Consider the following 9,910-nt stretch of genomic DNA (forward strand, 5'->3'; position numbering starts at 1 on the left):
GGGGGGGGCTTTCTCCTATATTATATACTTTGTAATCTTTAAGGAATTAATTTAATGTACAAATTTAAATGTCTTCATGAATATTATATAACCACTTGATGGTCTTGACGAAACCTGGGAATGTCTTAGTTTCATTTGTTTCTTGCTACTTTATCAGACATTTATATGTTTTAATTATTCTCAAGACCATGTATCATATATATATGTGTGTGTGTGTGTGTGTGTGTGTGTGTGTTGAAGTGCAATATGCAATGTGTTTTACTGATCAATATATTGTCAAATGATGTTATAGATGATGATTTGTGTGGATTATTGCCTGTTGTAGGAGACTAACATGCAACTAGAAGGAAGCCTAAAGCGAACCATATCCAGAGAGATATCTGATCCACTCATAGTCAAAGGAGATTCACCCTGTTGGTTCGCTTGGAAACAATCAAGAAATAGAAGGGGTAGTTGCGATCATGTTGAGTTCTTGTTGACTCTGTCTACCCAATGAGCATGGAAGTTTTGTAGCATTGTGGAAGACGATGAGCTTATGCCCCATTAATTCGAACTTAATGCATTGAACCACGTCCCTGATTTTGTGCTACTGTAGAATAAAAGAGAGTGTCTCAGAACATGACTCTTATAAGACTAGTCGTTATTGATAGTTCTAATACTTAATATAAGTACAGATCCAATAGCCAACAAGATGAGAGGGGGGGGGGGTGAATCATACAAACTTAATCTTCCATAAAAACATTAGATTCAACCTCGGTAACATATATTTCAGTAATATAACCAAAACTGTTAAACATGCAAACTCAAAAGCATATAAACATCATAAACCTCATAACACCAGATTTAACGTGGAAACCCAAATAGGGAAAAACCACTGTGGGATTTCGGACCCACTAAGAAATATACTCTTCTAGAGTATGCTCGGTTAAAAGCAAATCCTGTTAAAGATTACAAACACATTGCTAGATGTGACCTAGTTAAGGGATTTCCCTCAGATCTGTTAGGATCTTCACCTTGTTAGAAGTGACCTTATTAAATGATTTCAAACACTTAATCAGAATGTCACCTTGCTAAAGGGTTTTACAAATAAGACTGTTAAGTCCACTCAGTTAAGAGATTTTCTGTCACTTTCACAAAATAATAGTAATAAAATCTATGTGCAACTTCACATCTAAAATGCTAAAGCAGATTTTTATTTGTTCAATACAATCTAGACATAGAATTAATCTTGTCCATCTGCTGGACTTCTATACTCTGTTATTCAAACAGGTCTTCAAGCTTTTGTGCTCGGTAATCACTATGTAGCATCCCTGTGCATACACTTGCCCGCATACATTGTTTATCAACAGTTTCCTATTTATAAACAATTAGGTAACCACTTACCTTCCTTGATCACATTTCTCATGATCAATCATAGCCATCAGATCTTCAATCTTGTCCAGGTTCAATGCATCTTTCGATCTGAAAACGTTTTACCCCGCCTTGGAACTTGCATATATTTCTTGGAACTTGTGCCAGAATATTGCAGTTCAATCTGCGTTGTAGATCTTCATGTCGACTTTCCTTTGCCATAGATTCATTAACAAACTATATTAATGGCATACCAATCATTTAATCAGTTCCAGCTCATTAGCTTCCTTCATTAAATAATGCATGTAACCATTTAATGCATTCTGTTATAGCTTGGTTACAACTTGGTAACAACTCGGTAAATACTAAACTTCACTCGATAGACATTCCACCTTCATTAACCAATAGTGATAACCTTAGGGTTTACCGACTAGGTTCTTTGCTTGATGACATGGTATAGTATTAACCTTCACAATTTATAACATATGTATGATGTTAAAACAATCTAAACATCATGATCTCATCATTGTCTGACTCGGTAATAGTTGCCCATTGAATACCTTATTCATCTCCTTATTCATCATATTCTTTCTTGTGTCTTTTACCGACATCTTTATATTCTTCAAATCCTACTTCTCAAGATATGGCAACATCATACTGAATTAGAAAATCAATTTCTTGACATCAATGACAAAATAATAATATCAAGACAGTAAACATCCTTAATTAGTTATATCCATAATCATCAACATCCTTCTCAATATCCTTATTGAAATGCCAACAATCTTTCATTGTCTATTATAATGCTATATTGCCAACAATCTCCCCCTTTGACATTGATGGCGAAACCAATTGATTTGACCTTAAAAGATTCAGATTGTTGTAATTCTGAAATGCTGAAATGCTCTCTTGCTGTCATCAGACTTTCTCCCCCATACATTAGACTTCTCCTCTTCTCTTCAGTCTTCTTTCCAATCTGTAGTCTTCTCAGTTGTCTTTTAGTCTTCTCCCTCTTTATAGTAGTCTTCTCCCCCTTTGACAACAATGCCAAAAAGTAAAGAACTAAAACATAATTTCTTTCTGTATGAAGTGATTTCCTGCTGTTGTGTATCAATTCAGTCTCGGTCAGAGCATTTTGTCTTCAATTCTTGTTCCTTGTATTGTTCCCTGTAATAATTCCTGCACACCTTTAGAAAATATCCTAAAGTGTATAAATCAACATCAACTCCCAAAAGATATTCGATAGAGTCATCGGATTGATGCTTTCACCGGACTCGGTCAGTGAGTAGAAGATAGGGGTAGGACCCCTAACTTACTTATGAGATATTCAAAAGTGTCCCTTGGTAGTGGCTTGGTGAAGATATCTGCTATTTGTTCATTTGTGCTAACATACTCCAACAACACTTTCTTCTCTTGAGCTTCTTCTCTAAGATAATGATATTTGATAGAGATGTGCTTTGTCTTAGAGTGCATAATGGGATTTTTTGAAATATTAATGGCACTAGTATTGTCACAGAATATAGTTACTGGCTTGGTAACTTTCTCATTTATACCTTCCAACACTTGTTTGATCCATGCAATGTTGGTACAATTCAATGCTGCAACAACGTATTCAGCTTCTGCTGTTGACTGTGAAACACATCCTTGTTTCTTGCTAAGCCAACTCACTGGTCTTTCTCCTAAAAAGAAAGCTCCTCTACTTGTGTTTTTTCTGTCATCAATGTTGCCTGCCCAATCAACATCAATATAAACTTTTAAATCAAAATCATTTCCTTTCTGATATACTAAGCCATAATCCTCAGTGCCTTTCAAGTATCTAAAGATTCTTTTGATTGCTGTCATGTGTGTTTCCTTAGGATCTGCAGAGAATCTTGCAACTATACTTACTGCATGTGCTATGTCTTGTTTGATGTGAACAACATATTGTAGTTTTCCAATCATGGATCGGTAAAGTGTCTCATCAACAGATGCAGATTCATCATTCTTTGATAATTTATAGTTGGTAGTCATAGGAGTACTTACTGGTTTTGAATCCTCCATTCCAAATTTCTTCAAGATTTCCTTTATGTACTTGGATTGAGTAATGAAAATCTCATTTTTCATTTGCAGTATCTGTAAACCTATAAAATACTTTATCTCACCGATTAATGACATCTCAAATTCTTTGCTCATTTTATTTCCAAAGTTCTTGAATAAAGAGTCATTTCCACAAAATATAATATCATCAACAAATATGGTTGAGATCAGTATTCCATTTTCATCATTCTTCATGTACATATTGTTGTTCTCAATTGTCCTTATAAAACCAATCTTAATTAAATAAGAGTGCAATCTTTCATACCATGCTCTAGGTGCTTGTTTCAAACCATATAAAGCTTTGTTCAATTTACATACCTGATCTTTATTATTGTCTTCAACAAATCCTTCAGGTTGTTCAATAAAAACTTCTTCTTATAATATTTCATTCAGAAATGTAGATTTGACATCCATTTGATATACCTCGAAGTTTTTGAAAGCAGCATAGGCCAACGATGTTCTTACTCCTTCAAGTCTAGCAACAGGTGCAAAAGTTTCACCATAATCAATTCCTTCTTTTTGAGCATAACCTTTGCAAACTAGTCTTGCTTTGTTTCGAATGACCTCTCCTTTTTCATTTAGCTTGTTTCTGAAAATCCACTTTGTACCGATTACATTTTTGTCATTTGGTCTTGGGATTAGTGTCCATGTGTCATTTTTCTTGATTTGATCAATCTCTTCTGTCATAACATTTATCCAATCTTCACTGTTAAATGCCTCTTTCACTATTCTTGGTTCAAATTCAGATATCAAATATGTGTTCTGTCTCAGTTTGTTCCTTGTCATCACTAGATCATCCTTATCTCCTATAATTTGACTTGGTGCATGATGTCTTCTGACATACTTGGCTACTACAGGCTCGGTAGGCTCTGTATGATCTTCTTCATCACTCGGTAACTGGATATTGTCTTTATTTTCTTCAACAGTCTTCTCGGTAAGACTTCTCGGTTGAACATAGACAAATTCATCATAGTCTTCTGGTTCCTTGGAATTTCCTTCATCATTTCTTTCCGCAAATTCATCAGTTTTCACATTTGCACTTTCTACTATTTTGTTGGATGATTTGATCAGACATTTAAATGCTTTGCTTCTAGAAGAATAACCTATAAATGTTCCTTCTTCACTCTTCTGATCAAACTTGCTATTTCTATCATCTTTGTGAACATAGCATCTACTTCCAAAGATTTTAAAATAACTTACATTAGGTCTCTTATCATACTAGATTTCATATGGTGTCTTCAAAGTACCTTTCTTCAATTGTACCCGGTTCAAGGTGTAAACTGCTGTGCTTATTGCTTCTCTCCAAAATGTTTGCGGTACCTTCTTTTCAATCATCAGTGTTCTAGCACAATCCACAATAGATCTGTTTTTTCTCTCAGCTATTCCATTCGGCTATGGAGTTCTCGGTGCATAGACTTGTCTTTTAATACCATGATCATTGCAAAATAAGTTGAATTCATCAGATGTGAACTCTCCTCCTCTATCTGATCTAAGACATTTCAGTTGTCTTCCTGTTTCATTTTCAACTCTTGCCTTGTACCATTTAAACATTTGAAAAACTTCTGATTTATCTTTTAAAAACATTACTGACATCATCCTTGAATAATCATCCACAAATAATATGAAATATTTATCACCATAATAACTTTGAACTTTCATAGGACCACATAGATCAGTGTGCACTAGATCTAAAATTCCTTTAGAAGTGTAAGACTTACTTGTAAAGCTTGATCTTGTCATCTTACCCATCTGACATCCTCGGCACATAGCATTCTTAGGTTTTTCAAGACTCGGTAGACCTCTTACTCGGTGCTTCTTGCTTATTTTGATCAGATTATCAAAATTTATATGACAAAACCTTTTATGCCATAACTAGGTATCATCTATCTTTGCATGCAAACACTTGTTACGAGTTGAGTCAAGGTGAAATGTGTTACCTTTTGTTTGTGTCTCGGTAGCAGCTAACTTTCCATTCTTGTCATGAACTTTGACAATTCCTTTCTGAAATTCTATTCGGTAACCTGTGTTGTTTAGCTGTGCTACACTCAACAAATTGGTTTTTTTGTCCAACCCAATAAACATCATTGCATCTTGCATTGTCAAGAAGTGTTATAGATCCTTTACCTTTCACCAGACATGGTGCATCATTACCAAATTTGACATAACCTCCATCATAATCTTCTAATATAACAAACTTGTGTTTATCTCCTGTCATATGATGTGAGCATCCACTGTCTATGATCCAAGAATCATTAGTGTTTATGTGAGATATTAGGGCTTTTTCTTCATACCTTTCTTCATCTGATCCATCTTTGATAGCCACATAAACTACTTCTTTTGTATTAGTCTCATCTGATTTATCATCATTAGATTCCTCATCAGCTATTAAGCATGTCTTCCTATCTCTTCTTCTGAAGTCTCGGTGTCCTCTATAATGATTATCTTTTTGTCTGTCATCTTGGTAATCTCTCTTTTCATTAAAATCTTTGTCAGGACAGTTAGAAGCCATATGTCCTATCTTATCACAATTAAAACATTTCAAAGGTAGCTTTCCTTTATACTTACCTTTGCCTCTCGGTAACCTTTTGGCTAATAGTGCTTCAAACTCTTACTTTCTGATTTCCTCATACAGTTTGTGTACTTCTTCCATGTTCTTACCAAATCTTTCACTTGCTCCACTGTGATCTCCTTCAGAGTACTTATACTTTCTTTCATTGAAATCATTAGATTCATCAAGATGAAAAGAACTAAATGCAGATTCAACTTTATTTACCGAAGATCCACTGTTATCAAAGTTACTTAACTCAAATGCATGTAGCTTACCAATAGTAGCATCTAAAGAAACTGACATATTAGGTACAGACCTCAATTCATTGATTGCAGAGACTCGGATTGCATAAGCCGATAGAAGGGTTCTTAACAACTTACTTGTTATATCCTTTTCTTCAATAGTTCCACCTACTCCTTTGATTTGATTTACAATCTCCTTTAGTCTTGTACTGTACTGAGTTATGTTCTCACCTTCATTCATCCTCATAGATTCAAGTTGTCCTCTTAGACTATCTACTTTTGCTCTTTGAACATGTTCATCTCCTCCATATACTGATATGAACTTATCCCACATTGCCTTTGCATCATTGCAGCCTTCTAGATCATTAAACTCTGAATCGATCAATGCAGATGTTATTTCAATCATTGCTTGAATATGTTCTTGCTTTGCCTTTATCTCTTCGATAGTCAATGGATAGGTGCTCGGTGTAACAAAATCATTCTCCAGATAGTATACATCATATTCTCCAACTCCTGATAGATGTAGCTTCATCCTTTTCTGCCATGTAGAGAAACTTGACTTGTTCAGCTTTGGTGCATCCCTCTTATACATCTTTGGATCTTTGCCTCAAGTGCCTTTAAACTTTTTCTTCCAGAGTCCAATGCTCTAATACCAATTGATAGTTCTGATACTTAATATAAGTACAAATCCAATAGCCAACAAGATGAGAGGGGGTGAATCATACAAACTTAATCTTCCATAAAAACATCAGATTCGACCTCGGCAACATATATTTCAGTAATATAACCAAAACTGTTAAACATGCAAACTCAAAAGCATATAAACATCATAAATCTCATAACACCAGATTTAACGTGGAAACCCAAATAGGGAAAAACCATTGTGGGATTTCGAACCCACTAAGAAATATACTCTTCTAGAGTATGCTCGGTTAAAAGCAAATCCTGTTAAAGATTACAAATACATTGCTAGATGTGACCCGGTTAAGGGATTTCCCTTAGATCCGTTAGGATCTTCACCTTGTTAGAAGTGACCTTGTTAAAGGATTTCAAACACTCAATCAGAATGTCACCTTGCTAGAGGGTTTTACAAATAAAACTATTAAGTCCATTCGGTTAAGAGATTTTCTGTCACTTTCACAAAATAACAGTAATAAAATCTATCTGCAATTTCACATCTAAAATGCTAAAGCAAATTCTTATTTGTTCAATACAATCTAGACATAGAACTAATCTTGTCCATCTGCTGGGCTTCTATACTCTGTCATTCAAACAGGTCTTCAAGCTTCTATGTTCGGTAATCACTATGTAGCATCCCTGTGCATACACTTGCCCTCATACATTGTTTATCAACAGTTTCCTATTTATAAACAATTAGGTAACCGCTTACTCTCCTTGATCACATTTCCCATGATCAATCATAGCCATCAGATCTTCAATCTTGTCCAGGTTCAATGCATCTTTCGATCTGAAAATGTTTTACCCCGCCTTGGAACTTGCATATATTTCTTGGAACTTGTGCCAGGATATTGCGGTTCAATCTGCGCTGTAGATTTTCATGCCGACTTTCCTTTGCCATAGATTCATTAACAAACTATATTAATGGCATACCAATTGATGCCTCCCTAAATGGCACAAAGTTAGCAAATGATAAATAACACGAAAGACACAAAACCATTAGTGTTAGTCAATAAAAAACTAATCTAAAAAGGCATACCAAGAGAGACACTAAAAACATGCAAGCATATTTAACTATCAAAGCAAACATGATGAGGCATCTCCAAATACCTCCTAACATGCTCTTAGTTTCTTTCTCCCTTGTTCCTCTCCTCTCCAAGTTTCAAAATAGTGTAGCTCTCAGCAACTTTTTGCACTATGGATGCTTATGGAGGATTGAGATTGTAGTATAGCTCTAAATGTGAAATGAAAAACTAATGCTATGCTATTGATGCTAAAATGATATATTTTAACAAAAATAACAAGATATTAGATTGCCTATGCTAAAATGCTCTTTTAAAATGCCTATAGCCTAAATGCATACAAGTTTTCAGGATCTGGATTATGAAGAAATGGGCTCTATTTATAGGGAAAATGGAGCAATGGATGGTTGAGATTGAGTAATCTCAACAAGGGTCAGGATTGAATGATTTCAAATCCATGTGAGGGCTTTCAACCCAATCCCAGGATGACAAGTGTCAATGTGAGATAGGTTGAGAGGAGAGAGAATACGCATTAAATGCCTAATATGACCTTGGGATTTAGAGTCAAGGTTGGTTGAATGAATAAACTCTTTATTCAAAGAATAAAGCTTTTATCCAATGGATAAACTCTTGTGCAAATGTGAAATGGATGAATATGGTCAAAACAATAAATGTTTGGGGGGACAAGTTTGAAATAACCATAAATGGTTATGTAAGAGCCATAAATGGTCATGTAAGAGTTATTAGTGGTCTTGGAAGACTTTGGGGGTTAATTTGTTGAACACACAAAGCATTAAATGCTTTTCAAAGACTTTGGAGTCTTTGAGAAGTGACTCCATTTTGCTTAGGAATGTGACAATAATTAGGAGATGGATTAGGCTAATTAGGAAGGGGTTAGAAGAATCTAAAAGGGGATTAGATTTTGCAAGTGGATTTGGTGGGTGAGGGAAAATAGGATTTTATTAAAATAAAAATTCATTTATTCCAATAAATGTGTGCAAGTTGCATTTGTAGGAAAATGCAAGTGGGGGGGATAATGATTTAAATAAATGTTTTATTTAAAAGAGGAATAGGGGGATTTAATTAAATAAATAGATTTTATTTATTTAATTGATTTGAATTTGATTTAATGAATTAATTAAAATAAATTGAATAATTTATTTAATTAATAGAAGAATGTTTGGGGATGAATTAATTAAATATTAATTTAATTAATTGATGGCTAGTGGATTTTTAATCAAATAAATAGCGAATATTTATTTAATTAAGCTGGACAGATTTGTGTGACTACATTTGCCCCTCTTTGAGATGGTGCGGTTTATCACGTCGTTTCAAATAAAGAAAAACTGGTGTGAAGAAATGCCCCATAAAATGTAAATTTAATGGGTGGTATGCCCCCTCGAGAGATGGGCCGGAAAATTTCAGAAAATTGGGCGATCTCTCGAAAAAGAATGAAAATGGGCAGGGTGGTAGAAGAGAAGGAGTTAGCCATATGGGTGAAAAATAGAAGAAAAGGGGGGAAAAATGGAGAAATAGGAGGCTCGGGAAGTTCACGGGGACCACGGCGGTGAGCGGGGAGAAGTTACGGTGACAACGAAGGGTATAAATGGGGTGAAAGGGGTGAAAACAGGATCATTTGTGACCACGACCAGTTGAAAACGAGAGCTCTGATAGTGACGTTTGGAGGAGCGAGTAGCAGCGACGATGTCGATTCCGATCACCGAGCATAGATTCGAGCGGGTCTGACGGTTCCAGCGCCCAGATGACTACGGACCAGCGGTACGCAAATTCGAAAACTTAAGTTTTGTGCATTTTTGATAGGTTTTTAGCTGAGTCTAAGTCAAGTCGGAGCAAGAGCGTTGGAACTGTTGTTTTGGCGCTTTTGCTCCATAAACTAGCGCTATTGTGCCGCAATAGCGCTATTGTGCCCTGGTTTGAGTGCTTTTGCCCTACATTAGCACTATTGTATGCAAGTTTTAGCGCTATTGATTAAG

Source organism: Cryptomeria japonica, chromosome 4 (genome assembly GCF_030272615.1).
Source record: "Cryptomeria japonica chromosome 4, Sugi_1.0, whole genome shotgun sequence".
In the NCBI taxonomy this organism is placed as follows: domain Eukaryota; kingdom Viridiplantae; phylum Streptophyta; class Pinopsida; order Cupressales; family Cupressaceae; genus Cryptomeria; species Cryptomeria japonica.